The 22,866-nt window shown below is 37.5% G+C and overlaps 1 long non-coding RNA gene and 1 pseudogene across 1 annotated transcript in view; one reads left to right on the top strand and one right to left on the bottom strand.

Moving 5' to 3' along the window:
- The window catches only part of LOC139077271 (uncharacterized), a 65,279-nt gene that overhangs the window by 4,151 nt on the left and 38,262 nt on the right, over positions 1-22,866 (top strand). The window contains exon 2 of the long non-coding RNA XR_011529635.1: positions 15,665-15,786. This is a non-coding gene — a long non-coding RNA (uncharacterized lncRNA). The remainder of the gene's footprint in view (positions 1-15,664; positions 15,787-22,866) is intronic.
- On the bottom strand, positions 20,055-20,594 carry LOC103556102 (large ribosomal subunit protein uL23 pseudogene; annotated as a pseudogene).

The raw sequence follows: 22,866 nt of genomic DNA, 5'->3' as shown, positions 1-22,866 counted from the left end.
TTAATTTCTGTTTACATGTGCTCACTGATAGTATATAGAAATATAGCTGATTTTCATATGTTGATCTTGTATTCTGTGACCTTCCTGAACTCACTTATTTGTTCTAGGAGGTTTTTTGTTTGTTTGGTTTGGGTTTTGTTTTTTTTTTAAGATTCTTTGGGTTTTTTTTTAACGTAGAGAATCCTGTCTTCTGAAAATGAGGAGTTTTAGTTCATTTTATTTCCTTTTCTTGCTTTATTTTGCTGGCTAGGACTCCCAGTACTATGTTGAATAGCAATGGTGAGATGGGACATCCTTGCTTTCTTCCTGATTCTTAGAGGGAAAGCATGCAGTCTTTCATCATTAAGTATGATATTAGTTATAGGTTTATTTTGTTTTTTTTTTTAAAAAGATTTTTTAAAATCAATTTGAGGAAGTTGCCCTTATTCCTAGTTTTCCAAGTTTCTTCTTCTTCTTCTTTTTAATCATGAACAGCTACAGTATTTTGTGAAGTGCTTTTTCTGCATCAATTGATAGAATTATGTGATTTTTCTTCCCTACCTTGTTAATATGGTAGATTATATTGATTGATTTTTGAATATTGAACTCATCGTGTAGTGCAGGAATGAATACCAGTAGGTCAAGGTATATAATTCTCTGCTGCTATAGTGCTAAAATCTATTTTCTAATGTTTTGTTAAGGATTGTTGCATGTATATTTATGAGAGATATTAGACTGTAGTTTTCTCTTTTATTTTGTAGTGTCTTTGGTTTTGGTATCAGGATATTATTGGCTTTGTAAAATTAATTGGAAAGTGTTCCTGCCTCTTCTGTTTTGGGGAAAAGAATGTGTAGAATTGGTGTTCATTCTTTTTTAAAATGTTTGGTAGAATTTTACAATGAAACAGTCTGAGCCTGGAGATTTCTTTTTCTGGAGTTTCAAAATTACACATCCAATTTCTTTAATAGTTATAGGGCTATTCAAATTATCTATTTCGTATTGTGTGAGTTTGGATAGTTTGTACTTTTTGAGGAATTGGTTCATTTTATCTAAGTTGTCAATTCATGTATGTAGAATTCTCTTATTATTCTCTTATTGTTTAAAATTCCTGGAGGTATGATACATGGCCCAGGATAAGATCTATCCTGTTGTATGTTCTGTGGTTGCTTGAAAAGAATGCTTCTGTTGTTAAGTGGAGCACTGTGTGTGTCAGTTAGTCACTATTGGGTTATGGTGTTGTTGAATTCTTCTATATCTTTGCTGATTTTCTTTCCAGTTGTTCAATCAATTGTTCAGAGAGGAATGCTGAAGTCCCCAACTATAGTTGTGAATTTTCCTATTTCTCCTTTCGGTTGTAAAGCTTTTGCTTCACATAGCCACCTCTGTTATTTGGTGCATACACATTTAGAGTTGCTGTGTCTTCTTGGTAAATCAACCCTTTTAGTATTATGTGATGTCCGTCTCTGTCCCTTATAATTCTCCTTGCTTTGAAGTTTAGTTCTTATAATGGTAATATAGCCATTCCTACTCTCTTTTTATTAATACTTGCATGATTTATCTTTTTATCTTTTTCTTTTAACCTACCTATATCAGTATATTTGAAGTGAGTTTCTTGTAGATAGCATGTAGGTGGGTCATCTGTTTTGTTTTTTACCCATTCTGCTAATCTTGTTTCCTTAATTGGTGTACTTAGACTTTATACATTAAATGTAATTATTTATATTAAATCTTCCATTTTATTTTTATTTTATGTTTGTTCTCTCTTTGTTTCATTTCTCTGTTTTCTTTTTCTTGTTTTCCTGTGGGCTACTTGAACACTTCTTTTACAAATTCCATTGGTTTATCTATAGCATTTTTGAGTGCCTCTCTTTCTATAGCATTTTTAGTGGTTACTCTAGGTATTGCAGTATATATACATAACTCATTACCATCTACTGGTATTAATAGTTTACCAGTTCAAGTGAAATGTTGAAAATTTTCCTCCCTTTATATCCTTTCACCTTCCTCCACTTACAGTATAATTTCTTAAGTATTTCCTGTACATACATTTAGAACCTCATTAGATCATGTTACAATTTTTGCCTGAATAGTCAAACATTATTTAGAAAACTCAAGAGGAGAAGGGAAATCTATTTCGCTTACCCATATTTTTATTACTTCTGTTGTTTCTTCTTTCTTCCTGATGTTCCCAGATTCCTTCTTTATCATTTCCTTTCTATTTGAAGAACTCTTTAGCCATTCTTTTAGCATAAATCTGCTGGTGACAAATTATCTTAATTTTCCTTCATCTGAGAATGCCTGAATTTCTCCTTCATTCCTGAAGGATATTTTTGCTGGATATAGCATTCTGGGTTGACAGTTCTTTTCTTTCAGGACTCAAAAAATGTCATACCACTTCCTTCTGGCCTCCTTGGGCTGTCATTCTGATAAGAAATCTGCTGTCATTCTAGCTGTTTTTTTCACATGTAAATAAGGTGCTGCCCTTTTCTTGCCACTTTAAAGATTTTATGTTTTCCTTTAGTTTTCAGAAGTTTGACTATAATGTGCCTTGGTGTGGATTTCTTTGGGTTTATCCCGCTTGTTGTTCACTTAGCTTTATGAATCTGTTGGTGGATGCCTTTTGCCAAATTTCGGAAGTTGTCAGCCCTTATTTTTCAGCCCCACTCTCTTTCTCCTCTCCTTCCCAGTCTCTAAAGACATGAATGTTAGATGCCTTGTTATTTATCCTACTGGTCCCTGAGGCTCAGTTCATTTTTTGAAAATCTGTTTTCTCTCCATCTTCTAGATTGGGTAATTTCTGTCACTATCTTCAAGTTCATTGATTCTTTGTTTTGTCCCCTCCATTCTGCTGTTGAGATTATCCATTAAGTTTTTTATTTTGGTTATTGTATTTTCTAGTTCTATAATTTCCTTTTGGTTCTTTTATAAATCTTTGTTTTCTTTGCTGCAGCTTTCTATTTTTTCATTTGTTTCAAGCATGTTCATAATTGCTCACTGAAATGTTTTTATGATGGCTGCTTCAGAATCTGTGATCACTAATTTTAATATCTTTGTCATCTCAGTCTTGGTGTCTGTTGATTGTCTTTTCTCATTCAAGTTGAGATTTTTCTGATTCTTGTTATAAAGAATGATTTTCAATTGAAACTTGGACATTTTGGGTAGTATGTTGAGACTCTGGATCTTACTTAGTTCTTCTTTGTTAGCAGGCTCCCTGACACAGATATGCAGGGGAATCAGGGTGGGGGAAGGAGGAGGAAGGTGCTGACTTGTTGCTGCCTGGTGAGGGCGGAAATCCATACCTCTGTTGACCCCTGGTGGGAAGTGGCTCCTCATAACTTCTAGAAAAGGGATGGGAGTTCTGATTCCCCACTAGACCTCTGCTGATATCACCCTGAACGGAAGGGGACTGAGAGCTTCATTACTGCTCCCGACATGGCCTCCACTGACATTGTGGAGTTGGGGTGGCCTCGTTAGTGCTGAGTAGTGGTGAAAGTCCTGACTCTCCACTAATCCTTCTCTGACACCACTCCACTGAAGAATGAAGAGCACTTCATTACTTCTGAGTGGAGCGGAATTCCAGGCTTCTCACATAGTCTCTATGGACAGCATGGTTGGGTAGGCTCCTTGTGGGGATGAAAGTCCTGGCTTTCTACTTTCCTTCTCTGACACTACTCAGGGAGGTGTATTGGGATACCAAGCAAAGATAGAAGTCTAAGTTCCCACTTGGTTCTTGCTGGTGGGAGTGGAGGTGGAGCCACAGTTTTTTCTGTGATGTTTGGCTGGGGTAGGGCTGTTTTTGTCCAAGCATTTTCTGTCTGGCTAGTCTTGTCCTTTTTCTTTGTCTGGACAGAGCAAGCTTTGGTTGAGGCTTTTTTTTTGTCTGCTTGCTGGTATTTCTGGATTGCTGGCTTGTCTTGCACCTCATCGAGGATATTTGAGGCAAAAAGAAAACCTGAGAATTCACTGCCATGTTGTTCCTCAGGTGCCAATTTCCTAGCTGGTTTGGCTGCTTCTTTTCACCTTGTCTTCAGTCTTCTTATGTTTATTTTTTATGTAATGTCCAGAGCGTTTGTTTGTACTTGAGAGGAGGAATAGGGAAAAGTACTTGTAGTCCATCTTTCTTGAAATAGCAGACCCAATGTTTTCTACAAGCATCATTGGTGATTCTAAAAAAGTACAACCAAAGTTGAAAACTACTGAGCTATGTGTATCTGTTTAACATTGAAAATTATGAAGGGGGTCTCAGTTTCTATTTCTGTTAGGTTTGAAACCATTTTCGAATAATTGTAGCATAAATGGATTTTCTCTTGCTCAACAGTGAAAATACTTTGAAGGAGGGAACAGCACCTCCTTATTCTTTGGAAGGCAGCTGAAGCTGGTGGCGTGGACAAGGCTTTTGGAAACAGAATGTCTGCATTACAATGAGATCTTGGGCAAGGTTCTTAGGTTTTCTAAAGTCAGGAAAAATTAATCCATGGTGTTGTCAAGAGTAAATATGCTATATGTAAAAGATGCACCATAGTGCATAGCTAACACACAATGTATGTTTAAATATTAGTTATTTCTTCCATTGGTCATGCTCCATACAGCACTTATATAGTGAAGAAAGAAGCTAAGTACTTGGGCTGGGTGTTTGAGTCAGAGGGCTTACCCTGGAAGCCTCTTAACCTTAGGTTCAGTGTAGCCAGAAAAATAGTTCTATGGAAGATATCATAGTAAAAGTAGAAATGTGTATATTTTTTTATTGATTTAAGGCAGAAGGTATGGTAGTGTAGTGGAGTAAGTTAATAATAAAGATTATTGACAGTGCAAGAGAGGTACAGTGATTGTGGTGTGATGGAATAGGGAGGGAAGTAACACCGTAAGCAGGAAGTGAAGGACTGGGAGAAAAGTTAGAAGCTAAGGGACTGGAAATTTCATTAGGTAAATTTCTTCCTACTTTTCTTTACTTTCTCATTTTCTTTTGAGGATTCCTTTTCTTTACCTGTTCCTTAAATGTTGGTGTAATTTGAGATCATGCCCTCTTCTTCCAGTATGTACTGACCCTGGATTATCTTGTCCAACTCAAAGTAATATGAAAAAGCTAAAAGATTCCAAATCTATGTCTTCAGCTCAAATATATCCCTTCAGCTCCAGACTCATGTATTGGGTCTCTAATTATCACTGGATGTCTGTATTTGGATGTGTCACTGGCTTTTCAATCTCAATATGTCTAAATTCCCTTCTCATCTGTGTTCTCTATCTCATTAAACAGCACCATCATTAATTCAGATACTAAAGCCAGAAACTCAGGCGTCATTTTTTAAAACTTTTCTTCCCTATTACACGTTCAAGCAACAACCAACTCCTGTTGATTTTTCCTTTCAGAATCCCTGAAAAATTATATTGAGCACTAAGGAAAGTAATGTTGGAAGAATGCCACAATATGTCAGAGAGGGGGTAAAATATCCTCCCCAATTGCAAAACTAATACCCCCTAGGACTATCTTTATACCTTATGGAGTACCTGATGGAATTCTGTTAGTATCATCCTTAGTGTCTAGACCATTTATTGCCTGTATTTGAATTTTTGGTTTCATATTCTTTCTAGAACTTCATATCCTCTAATACAAACATCTCTGTTCTTTTTACTTTGTTTTATTTCTTCCTTTCACCTTTATGGGAATTGTTGCTAAAGTTGAGTTCTTCTTTCTCTCCTATCACTCACTGTATTAGTTAGGATGCAGGTTATGTTGAAGTAAAATCTTAGTTGCTTATCGAAACAAAGGTTTGTTTCTTGCTTCTGCTAAGTGTCGATCATGAGTTGACTAAACATGTTACCTGTGTCTTCTCCTTCTGGGTTTGAGTAGGGCTGACGGAGCCTCTACCATTTGGAGAATTGTCTGTTGCTGTGGCACAAGGAAGGGAGGAAGCAAGGTATATCCTGCTTCAGCTCTGAAAGGCTTCTGCCTGGCAGTGATATTCATCAGTTGAGCTTTTCTTCCAATGACCAAAGTGTGTCACATTACCACCCCGCACTTCAAGTAGTTTGGGAAGGACAGTTCTACCTTATGCCATGAAGGTGGAAAACTGGAGTAGTTGATGAACATCTCTAATGAGTGCCGGACTCACTCATGGCTCATCTTCTGCTCCTTTCTTTCTGCTTTCCCTCCCTCCCTTACTCCTTCCTACTTTCCACCTCCCCTCCCTCCGTCCTTCCTTCCTTCCTTCCTTCCTTCCTTTCTTTTGACCTTTTAAAAATGACTGGAAAAACGTCCTTGAGAATGCCACAAAAACGGGAAACTAAGCATTCAGTACCACATGTTGGCTACAAGTATTGAAAAAAAAATGATTTGCTAATATAATGCATTGTAACTGCATAGCTAGTGGTTCTAAGCGCAGTCTGACTGACAGCCGTGATCCAAAGTAGAACGGAATATAGAATCAGGGGCCTCAAAGGCTGTAGGCAAGTTAGAACTTTAGTAAGTGCCGAAAGTCCATCTCTTAGCACTTATCCCATAGCTCTAGGGCACTGATGCTCACTGTTATCAGTTGCATGATTCACTATGGCAATTGAATGTAAAAATTCAATATATATTTTTTCCCTGTAGTGTTTTAAAATTTTTGGTTCTGGAGAATAGCTTTTCTTCTCTCCCTGTCTGTTTCTCTCTTTCTCTGTTTCTCTGTTATTCTGTTAAGTCTAGGCAACAAGAAAGCATTTCTAATTTTCTGTAATTTAAAAGCTTTTTAGAAGGTCTAATTTATTTGAAAAGAATCTGAATATTGACTTCTGACAAAGCAGAACTCCATAGTGCACCCATTATATAGGCGTTCGTGTCAAACCAAATTCCTTTCATGTCTCTTTATTAGCATGTTCACAGTCACTCCTAGGACTGTATCTCCAGAAGTGAGAGAGAATATATCACAGCCGAGGGTCAGTTTTACACTGTAATGAGAAAGACTTGTCTGTTAGACATGAACTGGGGCTACGAGTCTCATAATAGATCACTTGTTAACATTAGACCAGCACTAGGGGTAAATCAGAATAACAGAAATGAAATACAATCTATTGTACATGTTAATGGTAAGTAAATATATATGTACCTGTCTGTATACATATATATGTATGTATGTATGCATGGAAATATTTGTTGTTAGTGCCGTTGTTGAGTTGATTCCGACTACTAAAGACCCTGTGCACAGCAAAGTGGAACCCTGCCCAGTCTTTTTTGCGCCATCCTCGCATTTTCCAACACTGTATCAGACAATTCTGCTATTCATAGGGTTTTCATGGCTGATTTTTTTGGAAGTGGATGCCTAGGTCCTTCTTCCTTAGTCTGTCTTAGTCTGGAAGCTCCACTGAAACCTGTCGGTCGTGGGTGACCCTGCTTGTATTTGAAATACCAGCGGCATAGCTGTCAGCATCACAACAACACACAGACATCACAGTATGACAACCGACGGATGGGTGTTGTGGTTCCTGGATTGGGACATGAACCCAGGCTGCCCTGAGACCACCAAATCTTAACCACTAGACCACCAGAGCTGGCTGTATGTGTATATATACATAAATATATAAGTATATATGATAAATATATAAATTTTTTCCTCACTTTGCCCCATGTCCCCACATCCACACACCACCATGGAATGCTCTCATTAATTTGCTGCCAGCACTAGGTCACATTCATGTCCTTTAGACTCAGTAGGAGATTCCCAACCCACTGTGCTTGGACTAAGTAGAAAGTTATCCTACAACCATGTATTAAAAAAAAGAAATAACCTTACAATCATTTGAACAAAGCCAATTATTACTTTTAAAAAGCTACCTGCTTTCAATTAAGCAGGAAATTATCTAAGAAGCTACTTAATTTGCTTTGGTCTGTAGTCCCACAACTGCTTTATGCTGAGTGGAGCATGAAATTAAATATGTAACAACTATCCTAATGGTTATGTTTCGAATGCCAGCATTTTAGAATCTTAGGTATTTTGAGTGGTAACAAATGCAAAAACATACAAATGTAAAAATATGGCTTCATTGAGTTTGAGACAAAACATAAAATATTATTAATGTCCTATATATATTTATATAAATGTGTTTTAAAACTACGTTTTTAAAAATATCTTCTATTAACTTATACATATAGGAAGGGTAGCAGTGCATGTGTAGAAAAATCTCTCTGACTTACAATAAAATGGCACTTTTTTTCCCGTGGAAATTCTTACACCATTTTCTTGGGTTCAAATGTAAAGTGGATTACACAATGATATATTAAAGGAGAGGGTCATAATGAATTTTTACCATTTTTTGAAGAAATGCTAATACTAATCCCTTGTTCGAAGTATTCATCTTTGTTAAGAGCCAAGAAGACATACTGTTTGCAATAGAGAAACTGTTTATGTAGACATATAAGGGCACTAGTTTATGCAGGAAATTTTAGAAGCATTACTAAAATGACACTTCAATCAGTACTTAACAATGTTGTAAATGCTAGATGGTTCTCAGAGCCTCTTATTTATTTAAAACATTTTTTACAACTTTAAAACTATTTTTATACCAGATAAATCTTCTCAAACACTAATCATGTTACAAGTAAACATTTAAAAAATCTCTGTATAAATGCGGCTAAAAGCATCCTTGTTCTTTTGTAGTTTGTATTTTTCTTTTCTTTCTTTCCTTCTTTCCTTTTTTTCTTTCTTTCTTTCTTTGTTTCTTCCTTCCTACCTTCCTTCCTTCTTTCCTTCCTTCCTTCCTTCCTTCTGTTTCTTTCTTTCTCTTTCCTTCCTTCTTTCTTTTCTTTCTTTCTTTTTCTTTTTCTTTCTTCCTTCCTTTTTTTCTTTTTCTTTCTTTCCTTCCTTCTTTCTTTCTTTTCTTTTCCCCCTCTCTCTTTTCCTTCTTTCCTTCCTTCCTTCCTTCCTTTCTACTACATTAGACATTCTGCCATTTTTACCAGGAAATTTTGAAAAACAAATAGAAAAATTTGACTGGATATCTTTTTCCCCTATGTGTGAAGCGGGGCAAGGTTGAGCTGAGATAGCTTGCAAGGTTCCAGAGTTACTCTGACACTCATTTATTTGATGCTAAAGATGCTTAATATTCTAGTTTCTATCATTAAATCTATCTATACTTGATGATATTATTGAAGATATTCTACGGTTTTATAAAGCTATTATCTACAAAAATTGTCTGAGAGGCTACAAAAAAAGACATCATGGCAATTTATGGATCTTTGGATATTTTCTAGATAAAAAAACTTCTCTTCCTTCTGTATTTGTTCTTCAGCTTTTTTGATCAGAGAAAGAGCGTAGAGCTTAATCACACAGAATCCTTGTGCAGAATCTGTGGGACCTGGAGAGAGCTGCCTACCTCTCTGAGCCAGACGCCTGTAAACTATAACATTGCTTTATGTATACAATGGGGATAATGATGACTGTCTATGAGAACTGTGAGGATTGCTTGGGGTAAGAAGAAAAGCATCCCTTAGAGTGACTGACACAGAGTAGGGCCTCATTATCATAGTTTAAATGACTTTCAGTTAATTGCTGGATCATCTCAGCTTCCTTTTCTAGCTTCTATCCTGCTGTGGCAGGTCTTGTAGCAAGAATTCCATGTCTGTTATTTCATTTAATTCTCCCAATATCCTGATAAGATAGGTCTTATTATTATCCAATTTTACAGCTTGGGAAATCAGACCACAGAGACTGATGATAGCTTACTCTCCAATTCAGTGAGAAAGAACCAGATAAGGGTGAGTTCAAGAGGCCTTTTTTCCCAAAAATTCAGCCAAAAGTTTTCCCTATGAATACGACCAACATGCCTTACTATCAACTGGCAAAACATTTATCCACTTTAACCATGTGTCTTTTGGCCTGGAATGTTAGTGACCAAGTGAAGGATAAGAATAGTTCTAACACTACTCTGTTGGGGTTAAAGTGGACAGACTTCAGTACATGGAATTTATTCCCAGCATAGCCAAACCTTTGCTACAATAAAAGATATTATAGAACAGTGCAATGCATTTATTAGACAAGCACTAAAATACAAATTTAAAGATAAAAATAAGTGCCTTTCTATAGCTGGGGGTGTGATTTATTTATACACAAGGGAGTTTAATTTTGCAATTAATGAGTGGGGCTTTATGCACATGATGTCCATTAGTGTTAATGAATAATGTGTGTGTGGTGTAATAGATTGCTGTGCTAAACACATGGTGCTCCGTGCGAGGAAGCAGATTCGTATGTTATAATTTGTACGTGTGATATCACACCTATGAAATCAAGGAAATGAATTAATTACATTCACACATGTTTGATAGAGCAGCAATTTTAAGAGTTAACCAGTTCTTTAAGAAACACTTCGCGGATAATGTTTTACTAGGGAATAATTGGGCAATATTTTTAAAATCTCAATTTGGAGGAAAAGATATTTAATTGAAAGGAGTGAATCTAAAGACAGGAAGACCTAAGAAAACATTCAGAATCCTGAAATTCACAAGTCAAAACTGGTCAAATTTAGATTACAGCAGAGATGTCATTTGATCTTAGGGATCTGGGGACTAGCCTTTCCTATCTAAATATTCACTCCTGAGAGCCTGGCGTGGCCCCAGTTTCTTGTTATTTCTTTTCATGGAAAGTTGCATGGAAAATAGAATTAGAAAAGGAAAATAAATTTAGTTTCAGGGAATAGTAACCAACTCTCAAGCTGGTGCAATATATCAGGTTTTCAAAGTAAATTACCCAAACCTTAGGATTTACTCCATCTACATAACATACCTTCTGACTGAGGACTTCAGGGAATCAAAAACTTTATTCTCTGGCCATTCTTAGTGCCCTGTGGCTACTATGCAAAGAAAAGAGACAGCACCACCAAGCTATGTTCTTGCAGGATTCCTGTATAAGTTTTCCTCCTCTCTTTACTTCGTGTTGGACACACACAGTCACATACACACTCACTCACGCTCACAATCCTTTTCTCCGACTTAGGAGATACGTAGGGTGATCGGCAGCAAAATTTGCAGATATATATATATATACATTATGACTTTTTATTTGTATGCTTGTGGGACACCTTTATCAAAAAGCAAACTCAACTTGAAAGGGAGGAAAGGAGAAACTACAACTACTTAAACTTTTCGTTTCTAGAAGACATTTATAATTCTAGTGCCAGCTTCTCCATTTTATTTGAATTTACTCCCTGCTAGCATTTGAATGCCAGCCTTTCCATACTTAGCAAAGTCTAGGCATGCAGTGAATGAGCTAAAGGTCATGAAAGGGGCTTCTCTTGGGAAGTCACCAAAACAGAATATTATTGTAGAAAAACTAGAATGATCACTAGGACATTTGTTTTAATCTAAGATTCTATGGTTAGAAAAACTCAGATTCACTTCTCTGTTTTGCTATATTAGGCTCTATTGTGACTCAGTTTCTTATTTGTAAAATGGGTATAGGAACATCTATCTTTTTGCAATTAACAGGAATGTTGTATAAGATAAATGAAACATTATCATGTTTAAAAGACACTAGTATTTTTTTTTTTTAAAGATTTTATTTTTTCCTTTTTCTCCCCAAAGCCCCCTGGTACATAGTTGTATATTCTTCGTTGTGGGTCCTTCTAGTTGTGGCATGTGGGACGCTGCCTCAGCGTGGTTTAATGAGCAGTGTCATGTCCGCGCCCAGGATTCGAACCAACGAAACACTGGAGCGCCTGCAGCGGAGCGCGCGAACTTAACCGCTCGGCCATGGGGCCAGCCCCCTGGACACTAGTATTTTTTTGACAAAGGCCTGCACTATGAAGTATCACTAATCAATGCTGTTAAAATGATTATACAAACTGTAAAAAGAATATCTTATTCAAAATGAGAGTAATGAGTAAATGAGTAAATGTTCTAGAACACTTAGCTAGTTCTCTAATCATATTGGCTTTTAACGGCCTAGCATAGTCAGTGCTCAATAAATATATCTTGAATCAATGGAAGAACTAATGAATAAATGAATGACTATTTCAATTTTCACTTTGGGATTAAACAATTGAAGGCCATGGAAAAGGGATGGCAAATATATAGCATGTGTAACACTTGTCCATCCTCTCTTACTTATTGATTATAGCATTCCATCCTGCTGAGACTGAAGGTAACCTCAGAATCTTTCTCAACACAGGCACAATACAGAATCTTTCTCAATTAGGCTTGTATTAGAACTAAACCAAAATTTCATTTACTCCCTCAACATGTAATTGCTGAGCACTTGCTGCAGCCAAAACATGGTTAGACTCTTTGATGGATATAGTTACAGTCTAGTAGCAGAATAAAATCTGTACCTGGTAACATTACTGCAGGGAAGAAACTAGGATGTACCATAAAGGACTGTACAGATTGTTATACGTTCTTTGTTTCCCCCCCAAATTCATACATTGAAAACTAATTCCCAAGGTGATAATTATTAGGAGGTAGGGCCTACAGGAGGTGATGAGGCCATAAGGGTAGAGCCCTCATGAATGGAATTAAGGCCCTTGAAAAAGAGTCCCAGAGGGCTCCCTTACCCGTTCTACCATGTGAGGTCACAGCAAGAAATCAGCAGCCTGCAGTTCAGAAGAGGGCCCTCACCCAAACCTTCCCATGCTAGCACCCTGACCTTGGACTTCTGTCTTCTAGAACCATGAGAAATAAGTTTCTGTTGTTTATAAGCCACCCAGTCTGTGGTATTTTTTTTTTTTATAGCTTCCAAATGCACTATGACACAAATAAATACTACTAAAGTTAAAGGCAGGGGAGATTAATTCTAGCCTGGGGGAGCTAGGGTCTGGATTAGAGACAGCTCATACTAAGGTTACATGGGTTAGGGTTTGAAATAAGAATAAAAATAAAATCTATCCATCCATCTCTCTCTCTATCTATCTATCTAACCACACACACATATATATAGTATTTTTTATAGAAGCATAGTATACATACAGAAAAGTGTAGTACATAGCTTGAAAAATTTCCACAAAGCACACACAACCCTGTAACTAGCATTCAGATCAAGAACTAGAATGTTATCAGCTCTTACTTTTTGCTTTTACATTTAGGTCTAAGATACATCCTGAGTTTTGTTTTTTTTTAAATAAGATGTGCGGTAGGAGTCAAGGATCTTTTTGTTTTTCCATATGGCGATTCAGTGATTTCAGTCCTATTTATTGAAAACATTTTCCTTTTCTCATTGAATTATCTTGGCATATTTGCCAAAATCAATTGACTATATCCATGTGGGTCTATTTCTGTACTTTATTCTTTTCTTAATGGTGCCCTTTGATGAACAGAAATTCTTAAGTTTAATATGTATATATAAATTTTAAAAGTATATATACATTCCTTTATAGTTAGTGCTTATTGTGTCCTATTTATGAAATTTTTGCCTACTCCAAGGTCATAAAGATTTTCTCATATATTTTCTTCTAAAAGCTTTATTGTTTTACCTTTCACATTTAGATCTATAGTCCCTTTGGGACAGATTTTTGTGTGCATATGATATGAGGTAAGAATAAAGACTTACTTTTTTCCTTGGCTATCCAATTGACCCAGAACCATTTGTACAAAATTCCGTCATTTCCCCCACTGCATTGCAGCAAGTGGCCCCTTTGTCATAAATCAGATGACCTCATATGTTTGTTTCAGTTTCTGGACTCGATTCTGTTCTCTTGATCTACTACTCTGTCTTTATGCTAATCTATACTGTCTTAATTAATACAGCTTTAGAGAAGTCTTGATATCTGAAGTGTAAATTATCCAGCTTTCTTGGTGTTCAGGATCATTGTGGTGATTTTTGGCACTTCCATATGAGTGTTAGAATTCATTTGTCAATTTCAACATATATATAAAAATCTGCTAGGGATTTAATTAAGATTGTATTCATCTATTAAATTGGGGGAGGATTGTAAGCTTTACAATATTGAGCCTTCAATTTATGAACATGGGATAATCCTCCATTTATTTACATCTTTTAACATATCTCTCCTAGTAATTTGTAGTTTTCAATGCAGAGATCTTACAACTTTTTTTTCAGGTTTATCCCTAGGGATTGGATTTTTGAAATATTTGTGATAATGTTTTCACGTGTCAACTTTATTAGACTACAGTCCCTCCTATACTAGACTAGTGATCCAAACACTAATCCAGCTCTTGTTGTGAAGGTATTTTGCATACGTTATTAGTCACGCTAACCACTTGACCTTAAGTAAGGGAGATTATGTGGATAATCTGGGTGGGCCTGACTGAATCAGATGGAAGGCCTTAAAATCAGGGCTGAGGTTTCCTTCACTGAGAGAAGAAATTCCGTCTGTCTGTGAATGACAGCTTTGGCCTGTGCCTATGGAGTTTCATTCTGCCTATGCACCCGAGGCTCTGCCCTGGATCCTAACCAACCCCATGCCGTTTAGTCACGTTAGGCGTCCAAGGAGGTTGCATGCTCCTGGGCAGCAGGACTAGGTCCATCAGAGGAGGATGGGCAACCCAGTGTGGAGACTGTAAAAGAGCTGGTGGAATCTAGAGGGAGGGTGGAAATACTAAGGAAAGCCCACCTCAGAGTCCACCTGGCTCACATACTCCAGTTAGTCGTTCCTGACTGTCTAGCCTGTGGATTTCTGACTGACTTAGCCTTCAAAATTGTAAATCAATTTTATGTAATATCTATCTATCTATCTACTTCTCTATCTATCTATCTATCTATCTCCTACCTATTTATCATCTGTCTCCTACTGGTTCTTCTTCTCTGGTTGAACACTGACTGATACAAATTTTGGTCCTAGAAATGGTTCCAGAACAGCATTAAGGACAAGTTCTCTGAATTGGTGCTAGGCAGTCCCTGGAATGAGATAGCAAATGAATTATAGTCATGCATCGCTTAACGATGGGGATTCATTCTGAAAAATGTGTTGTTAGGTGATAAAGTCATTGTGTGAACATTACAGAGTGCACTTACACAAGCCAAGATGGTGTAGCCTACTGCCCACCTAGGCTATACGGTACTAATCTCATGGGACCACCGTCACATACGCAGTCCACTGTTGACCATGACTCAAATTATCGCCATTATATGCCTCTAATCAAACACTACTATCTCAAAAGTATTAAAAGACTTTAACCAAGGTCACTAGACACTGAGGAGCAGAGTCAAGATTCAAACCCAGATCTGTCAGACTAAGATCTTAAGAGGTATGCTATGCTGCCTCCCCATAAGGCAATGGGGATTTGATTAGATATAAATAGATGTTTTAATATTCATACCCTATGTGATACTATATGTCTAAGCATCTTTTAAATGACTCTTTTTCATTTTGGTATTATTGTTGGGAAGAAAATATGAGACATTGGATATGGGGAGAAATAGAGTGGCATGGACCAGCATTTTCTAATAAGGTTTGGAATATTTGGTTCTATTCAAATCTTCATCTGCTCATTTTCTCAGTGGCTTGTTTTCACTCTTCTGTTGTCAAAGACCATATTAATTCACTCATAATCAGAAGCCTAAGAGATTTAAAAGCCAAAGAGAATACATTTAAAAACAATTTGCTTGCTGTCTACAGCAGCCTAATATTAATGAGTCCTCTTTTCTTGGAAGGAAGAATGAGCAGTAGGAGCTCTAATGGACCTGATTTCTTCGGTCAGCACAGGCAGAACGTTTTCGCATAGAGATTTGCAGGAACAATACCTGCTGCATTTTAATTTTTACAGAGATTGAAAGAAGATGTGAGCTGAATGCACCCCATGTGAACCTTGTAACTCTAATCTCCAAGGGAACCAGGAACTTAATGACACCTCAGCCACCTCTGAGGAAACACATCCAGAGCAGACCTGTAAGTGAGTGGGGCTGAGGCAAGCTGGGCACAAATCTTGGTCCCCTGGAGGACTGTTTTGTCTTTCTAATTCCTAAGGTATGGTGTCGGATAGGGTGTGGAGAATCTGTTAGGAAAAGGACAGCCTAAAGAAAAAAGAGGGAGCAAGGAATGGCAAAACTTTGGATTCAACACTCCAACTAAATTAAAGGAAAAATGTGTGGGAGTACGGAAAGAAAGAACCAAAGATGCAGCCAGGAGGGGCCAGGGAGAGAGACAGCAGCACTGATTCTGTTTTTCTATATTGCAACAGAAAGATTTCTGGCTCTTTCAATATGCCTCAGAATATTGGAAGGTGTTTTCTTGGGAGAAACGTTTAATTAAGTAATGTACATTTTTTGCTGACCTTGGAGTTTGCAGAAGTCTGTGAGCGTATTTGTATTTTCATGTCTTGCACTAATCTGGTGAGATGGGGTTGTTATTCCCATTTCTCAGACAAGCCGAGTCCAATGACTTGTCCAAGACCCCTAAGGAGCCTGAGAGATACAATATTGAATATTTCTCAAGTAGTATCTTGAGGAAATAATGAGCACTTATATCTATAAAATATATTTTTTGTTCATCTGATTATCAAATAACATTTTGAGGTAGGCAAGGCAAATGTTATGACAGTAAATGTGTCTAGCTGAGGAAACTGAAGCTCAGAGAGTTGAGTGATGCCACTATTCAGCCATGAAAGCTAGAAAGCTTGGGCCACATCCATCCTATTCGTTATACACTGCGGCCGTCACCTCCCAGCCTTTACACAGCCCCTCTCCCTGGAATACCCATCCCTACTCCAACTCCTCAGCAATTTATGGCTTCACAAGGAGCCCAGAGGGGATCCCCTACTCTACAAACATCAGGCTTTTGAAAGAAGGCTTAAGGTCACCACAGCTGAAGCTGAACCTGGGCTGGTACCTGTGGGGCTCATGTCTACCTGAAGTTGCTAGAAGAGGAGCCTGCAGGATGCTCATCAGCTTGGAAAAAGTGACTCCCTTACTGCTGGGCAGGGAGAAGCTGTTTTTCTAGTAGTAAGGCTTTGGCAGGGGTGCCCTACAGATTCACCAGGTGGAAGTAATCCAGCCATCATTGCCTTTGATTCCATCATTTCTCAGCTCGGGAGAGGCCCTCGGTTTCTTTCGTTAACAGAACCATCTTCTGAACAGTCTGTTGTTAAACGAAACATCCACTTTGCTTTGCTCTACCAATGGGCTACTGAGAGGTAATAATAGGTGTCACTGATCGAGTGCTTACGAGAAGACGAAGTGCTTTATTTATATTTCCTCATTAAAACCTTGGAGGTTATTTGAAAATTATAGAAGGGGAAAATGAGGCTGGGCATGGTAGACAGAGGTGTCTGAAGTTATCTACTTGGTAATGAGCCAGAGCAGGGCCTGAGCATGCCACATAGAAGTGTGCATGTTTGACACTTCTTAATTCCATTTACTTTCAGCCAGAGCAGGAAGGAAGGTCATTTAATACTGCACTTGGAAACCGGTTTTGCCCTGCTAAAGATGCCACTATTGAACTTTCCCCGGGAACGAGCTGAGTCCTGCTTCCCTTGTATTAATTACCTGTGCAGGCAGCCTTGCACTTTAATATTGCCTCACACCTGAGAGTCTCCCAAGGTTATCAGACTGTCTCATAAGGGGAGAAGAATTCTTTTTGAGCGTTAGTGCCTAATGGACTTCGGCTCAAAGCAACTGAGCTACCTACAGTGTACCTAGCACTCTTCTGGTCCCCAGGAATATAAAGATAAATTAAAATTGGCCTTTATCTTCCAGGATCTTTTAGCTTTAGAGGAAACATTACATTCAAATGGGACATTTTCTAGACAGACATGAGTATATGACAATAAATGGATAGAATAAGTAATGCAAACAATAGAGAATTATAAATAATTTGACAAAATGTGCTGTATAATGTAGAGCAATGATCAGTCAGAAAAATGTCAGGTAGGAATTGAATAGTATCAAGGAATGTTTGATAAGAGCATTTCCCCTGGTATTAATGGTAACTTTCTCTGAAAGAGTTAATCTGCTCCACGAGAGAAACATTAAAAGAGTGTCCAGAGGCCAGCCCCGTGGCTGAGTGGTTAAGTTCGTGTGCTTTGCTTCGGCGGCCCAGGGTTTTGCCAGTTAGAAACCTGGTCCTGGACATGGCACCTCTCATCAGGCCATGCTGAGGCAGTGTCCCATGTGCCACAACTAGAAGGACCCACAACTAAAAAAAGAAAATACTCAGCTATGTACCGGAGGGCTTTGGGAGAAAAAGGAAAAATAAAATCTTAAAAAAAAAAAAAAGTGTCCACATTGTCACGTAATTTAAATATTTTTGATATGGATTTAGGGAAAGGTGGTCAACAGGAGCCAATCATACAATTTAATAATTTCCGACAAAGTCAGATGAAAATATTATTTCCGAGTATAAGAATTCTATGAATTAATGCAAAACATTAATTCTTAGAACAGTGATTGGTGTAGACTGAGAATTCACCAAATATTAGACATTATTATCTCCTTGATAAAAGAATTACTCATCTTTCAGGAAGTGGTTCAAATGAATGCCAATGTTCTGCAATTGAGTTAGATCCTGTACGGTATATTTTTCATTGCAAAAAAAATTTGACTTTTCTTATTGTGTGTATTTTTGTCAGTAAAGTAAAGTAGAGTGTCTTTGGAGAAATGCATAGCTCAGTAACTACACCTTCTCAGGTATTTTCTGGTAGTTGCTTCACAAGTCTATACATTTTAAAAAGAATAAATATCCTTTTAAGTCATTCAAAAATGTTTTCTAGGTACTTGTTTATATTCAAAGTCTGTTATCTTGCATGAACATTCCCCAAAACACGCACTAGGCATTTTTCTCATATTTTGGCTTGTCAGTATGAAATGTACTTGAAATTTCCCACAGCATCAGTTTTCTATGTAAGTTTCTCAACACATTGCATATACTTTGATAACAGATAATGTCTTGTTCTGCAATTACTTTCAAGAAAATGACTTCTATGGTTTTGTACCTTTAACTCATATTAAAAATACACTAATAAGCTTGTTGTCGTAGGGAGCTATCTTTGTGTCAAACTGAATGTAGCATTTGAAGAAGCCGTTTAAGACGAAAAGGTTTCCATTCTTGAGCACTACTGATATGAAGCTGTTGAATTACCTGCCCAGGTAGTATTCTCAGCCATTGTCGTCTTGCTCAAATGACTTGCATTTTGTAGAAGCTTAGCTAATTGGGGGTCAGACCATTCTTGCAAGGTGAGGAAACACTTTTGGAAAGTTCTTCAATAGTAAGAAAAACATGAACTAAACCGGTAGAGTTAGTAGAATGGAACAAATTACCTATCATGATAAATTTGCTAGCAAGGCCTTCCCTGGAAAGGTAGTTTGTAAATGTTATTTGCATTCCTTTCTGTTTAATTAAAGCAAATATTATGAAGGTAGTACATTCTCATAAAAAATTGGAAATTATAGAAAGGAATTTTAAAAAATCAACAACCCTTTCATGGACAATCACTGTCAAGATTTTTGTGTATGTCTTTTGACTTCCTGTGCATATTAAAAAAAATCATTAAGGTACGTACACATCATTTTGTACTCTTTAAAAATACTTTCCCTTATTGTACTTGCCATCTGTTATTCAATTTTGTATAGTCATAACTGACTACAGCACATATTTGCAGATACAGAGTCCTCAATTTTAGACTTGCCGGCCAACAGACTATACTCACATTTCATTTTCTGATATCTATAGACACCTGACCCATCATAGATTAAAAATCCATGGATAGCGGCCAGCCTGGTGGCTCAGCGGTTAAGTTTGCATGTTCTGCTTTGGCAGCCCATGGTTCACTGGTTCAGATCCCGGGTGCGGACATGGCACAGCTTGGCAAGCCATGCTGTGGTAGGCGTCCCACATATAAAGTAGAGGAAGATGGGTGCAGATGTTAACTCAGAGCCAGTCTTCCTCAGCAAAAAGAGGAGGATTGGCAGCAGATGTTAGCTCAGGGCTAATCTTCCTCAAAAAAAAAAAAAAAAATCCATGGATAGAAAATGAGTTCACTTTGCTACATGCTTCAAACTTTCACTTGCTCTTCTTTCATTTTATTTGCATATGTCCATAACTTTTTGACAAAATTGCACTGATCAATTTGTTTACTATAATAAATTACAGATAACAAACTACAGAAATGATCCCTGAAAATATAGTCTTCAGGGATACTTACAAATAAAGTACCAGAGTGATTTGTTTTGGTTTTTTTTTTTTTTATAGTGAAAAAAAACTTGTATTTAGAATTAGCCAGCTGGACTCAGTTTAGATGATCCCAATTTTGTTGGCAACATCCAAAGCATCATAGTCAGGAGCCAGTCGAACATATGCCTTCTTCTCTCCATCAGGCCTGATCAGGATGTTGACCTTGGCCACATCAATGTCATAGAGCTTCTTTACAGCCTGTTTGATCTGATGCTTGTTGGCCTTGACATCCACAATGAACACAAGTGTGTTGTTGTCTTCTATCTTCTTCATGGCTGATTCAGTGGTCAAGGGGAACTTGATGATGGCATAGTGGTCAAGCTTGTTTCTCCGCGGGGCGCTCTTCCGAGGATACTTGGGTTGCCTTCGGAGCTGCAGTGTCTTGGGCCCTCGGAAGGTGGGTGACGTACGGATCTTCTTTTTTTGTGGCTCTGGACGCCTTTTAGCACAGCTTTCTTGGCCTTCAAAGCCTTTGCTTTGGCTTCGGCTTTGGGAGGGGCAGGGGCTTCCTTCTTCACTTTCGGCGCCATCTTCTTCAGAGTGATTTGTTTTTTTTTTTTTTTAAAGATTTTATTTTTTCCTTTTTCTCCCCAAAGCCCCCCGGTACATAGTTGTGTATTCTTCGTTGTGGGTTCTTCTAGTTGTGGCATGTGGGACGCCGCCTCAGCGTGGTCTGATGAGCAGCGCCATGTCCGCGCCCAGGATTCGAACTAACGAAACACTGGGCCGCCTGCAGCGGGGCGCGCGAACTTAACCACTCGGCCACGGGGCCAGCCCCCAGAGTGATTTGTTTTTTGATAGCAGTCCAGATCCCTGTTTTGAGGAGGCCTAGCAACCATGCAATTCAATCAGTTTTCCTAGAATTGGGACCAGTATCGCCGCAATCACTCTTACAAAATAACTCATCTTTTTGTCACCAAACTATATATGTGGTATAGCCTTAACATCTCAACTCAAGGAAGAATTTTACCTTATCCAGATTCCAATAGAAAGAAACAAGAGGTTTTGTAAAAGAAGACTTTTAGTCTGGTATATTGAGAGGTGACTTTTTCTGTGTTGGGCAGATATGCTGCTTTGTTAATGTCACCAGTTTTAAAATAAAGCTTCTGGAAAGAGTTTCCTGAGTGTGAACTGTGGCGATGTGGAGGCACCAGCTTGTCCAATATGATACACAAAGGACTGACTGGAGCCTCCTTTTTTTTTGTCAGCTTTATTGCATTATAATTTATATACAATAAAATTCAGTTTTAAGTATATATTTGGCGAATTTTGACAAATGTGCACAGCCCTGTAACTACCACCAGGATCATGATGTAGAACATTGCTGTTCCCCCTAAAAGTTGCCTTGTGCCTCTCTGCAGGCCATCCCCTGTCTCCTGCCTCCTGACCTCTGGCAACTCTGATCTGCTTTTTATCACTTTAGTCTGACTTTTCTAGAATTTTACATAAATGGAATCCTATCTTTTGTGTCTGTCCTCTTTCACTTAACATAAGGCCCTCGAGAACATCTCTGTTGTTTCATGTATCTGTACTCATTCCGCTTTCTTGCTGAGGTAATAAAATTTCATTGTATGGATATATCACTGTTAGTTTATCCCTTCATCAGATCATATGGTACTTGAGTTCTTTCCAGTTTTTGGCAATTATTAATATTATGAAAAAAGCAACTTTGAACTTGAGTACAAATCTTTGTAGGGACACATATTTTCATTTCTCTTGGATAAGTACTTAGGAGTGGAATTACTGGGCCATATGGTATGTGCATATTTAACTTGATAAAGAACTGCCAATTTATCCTCCAAAGTGGCAGTTTTCTTTCGCATTCCCACAAGCAATGAATAAGGGGCAAGTTGGTCCACATCTTCACCAACACTTGGCATTTTGTGTTTTCATATATATTTTTTTAATTTTAGCCATTCTTGTGGGTATCTAGTGGTTGTGATGAGTATTTTTCTAATGACTAATGATGTTGAAAAATTTTTGTGTGCTTATTTGTCATCCTTAGGTCTTCTTTAAAATCTTTTGCCCTTTTTATTGGATTGTTTGCTTTTCTTATGGAGTTGTAAGAGGTTTTAATATAGTCTGCATACAAGTCCCTTACCAGATATATGTTTTACAAATATTTTCCCCCAATCTGTAGCCTACTTTTTCATTTTCTTAACAGTACCTTTTGAATTGCAAAATTTTCCAAATGTTTTTAACTCGAAGTGCATTCAATCAATTTTTTATTTTTGGGTCCTAGTTAAAAAAATTTGCCTAACCCAAGGTAGGTAAGATTTTCTACATTTTTTTTCCAGAAGTTGGATAATTTTAGGTTTTATATTTGGATATATCATCCATTTTTTAAGTTAATTTCTGCGTGTGCTGTGAGTCAAGTGTGAGTTTCACTTTTTTGCTTACGGATAGCCAGTTTTATCTTGTACCAGTTACTGAAAAGCTTTTCACTTCCCCATTGAATTGCCATGGCATATTTGTAAAAAAACAAAAACAAAAACAAAAACCCAAAACAATTGGCAATATACGTGTGGGTCTATTTCTGGATTCATTCTTCCATCCATTGATTTAATTTTCTATCTTGACACTATAGCACACCTTCTTGATTACTGTAGCTTTTTAAGAAGTCTTAATATCAGGCCATATTAGTCCTCTAACTTTGTTGTTTTTCAAAGTTGTTTTGGCTATTCTGGGTCCTTTGTATTTCTATATGAATTTTAGAATCAGTTTTTTAAATTTTGTCAAAAAAGGATTTTTATCCAGAATATATGAGGAGCTCTCAATATGTAGCATATATTGATAGCATAG

This window comes from Equus przewalskii, chromosome 19 (genome assembly GCF_037783145.1).
Source record: "Equus przewalskii isolate Varuska chromosome 19, EquPr2, whole genome shotgun sequence".
NCBI classification, from domain to species: Eukaryota; Metazoa; Chordata; class Mammalia; order Perissodactyla; family Equidae; genus Equus; species Equus przewalskii.
The sequence above is the reverse complement of the archived record's forward strand: the minus strand, read 5'-3'. Positions and strand labels throughout refer to the sequence as shown.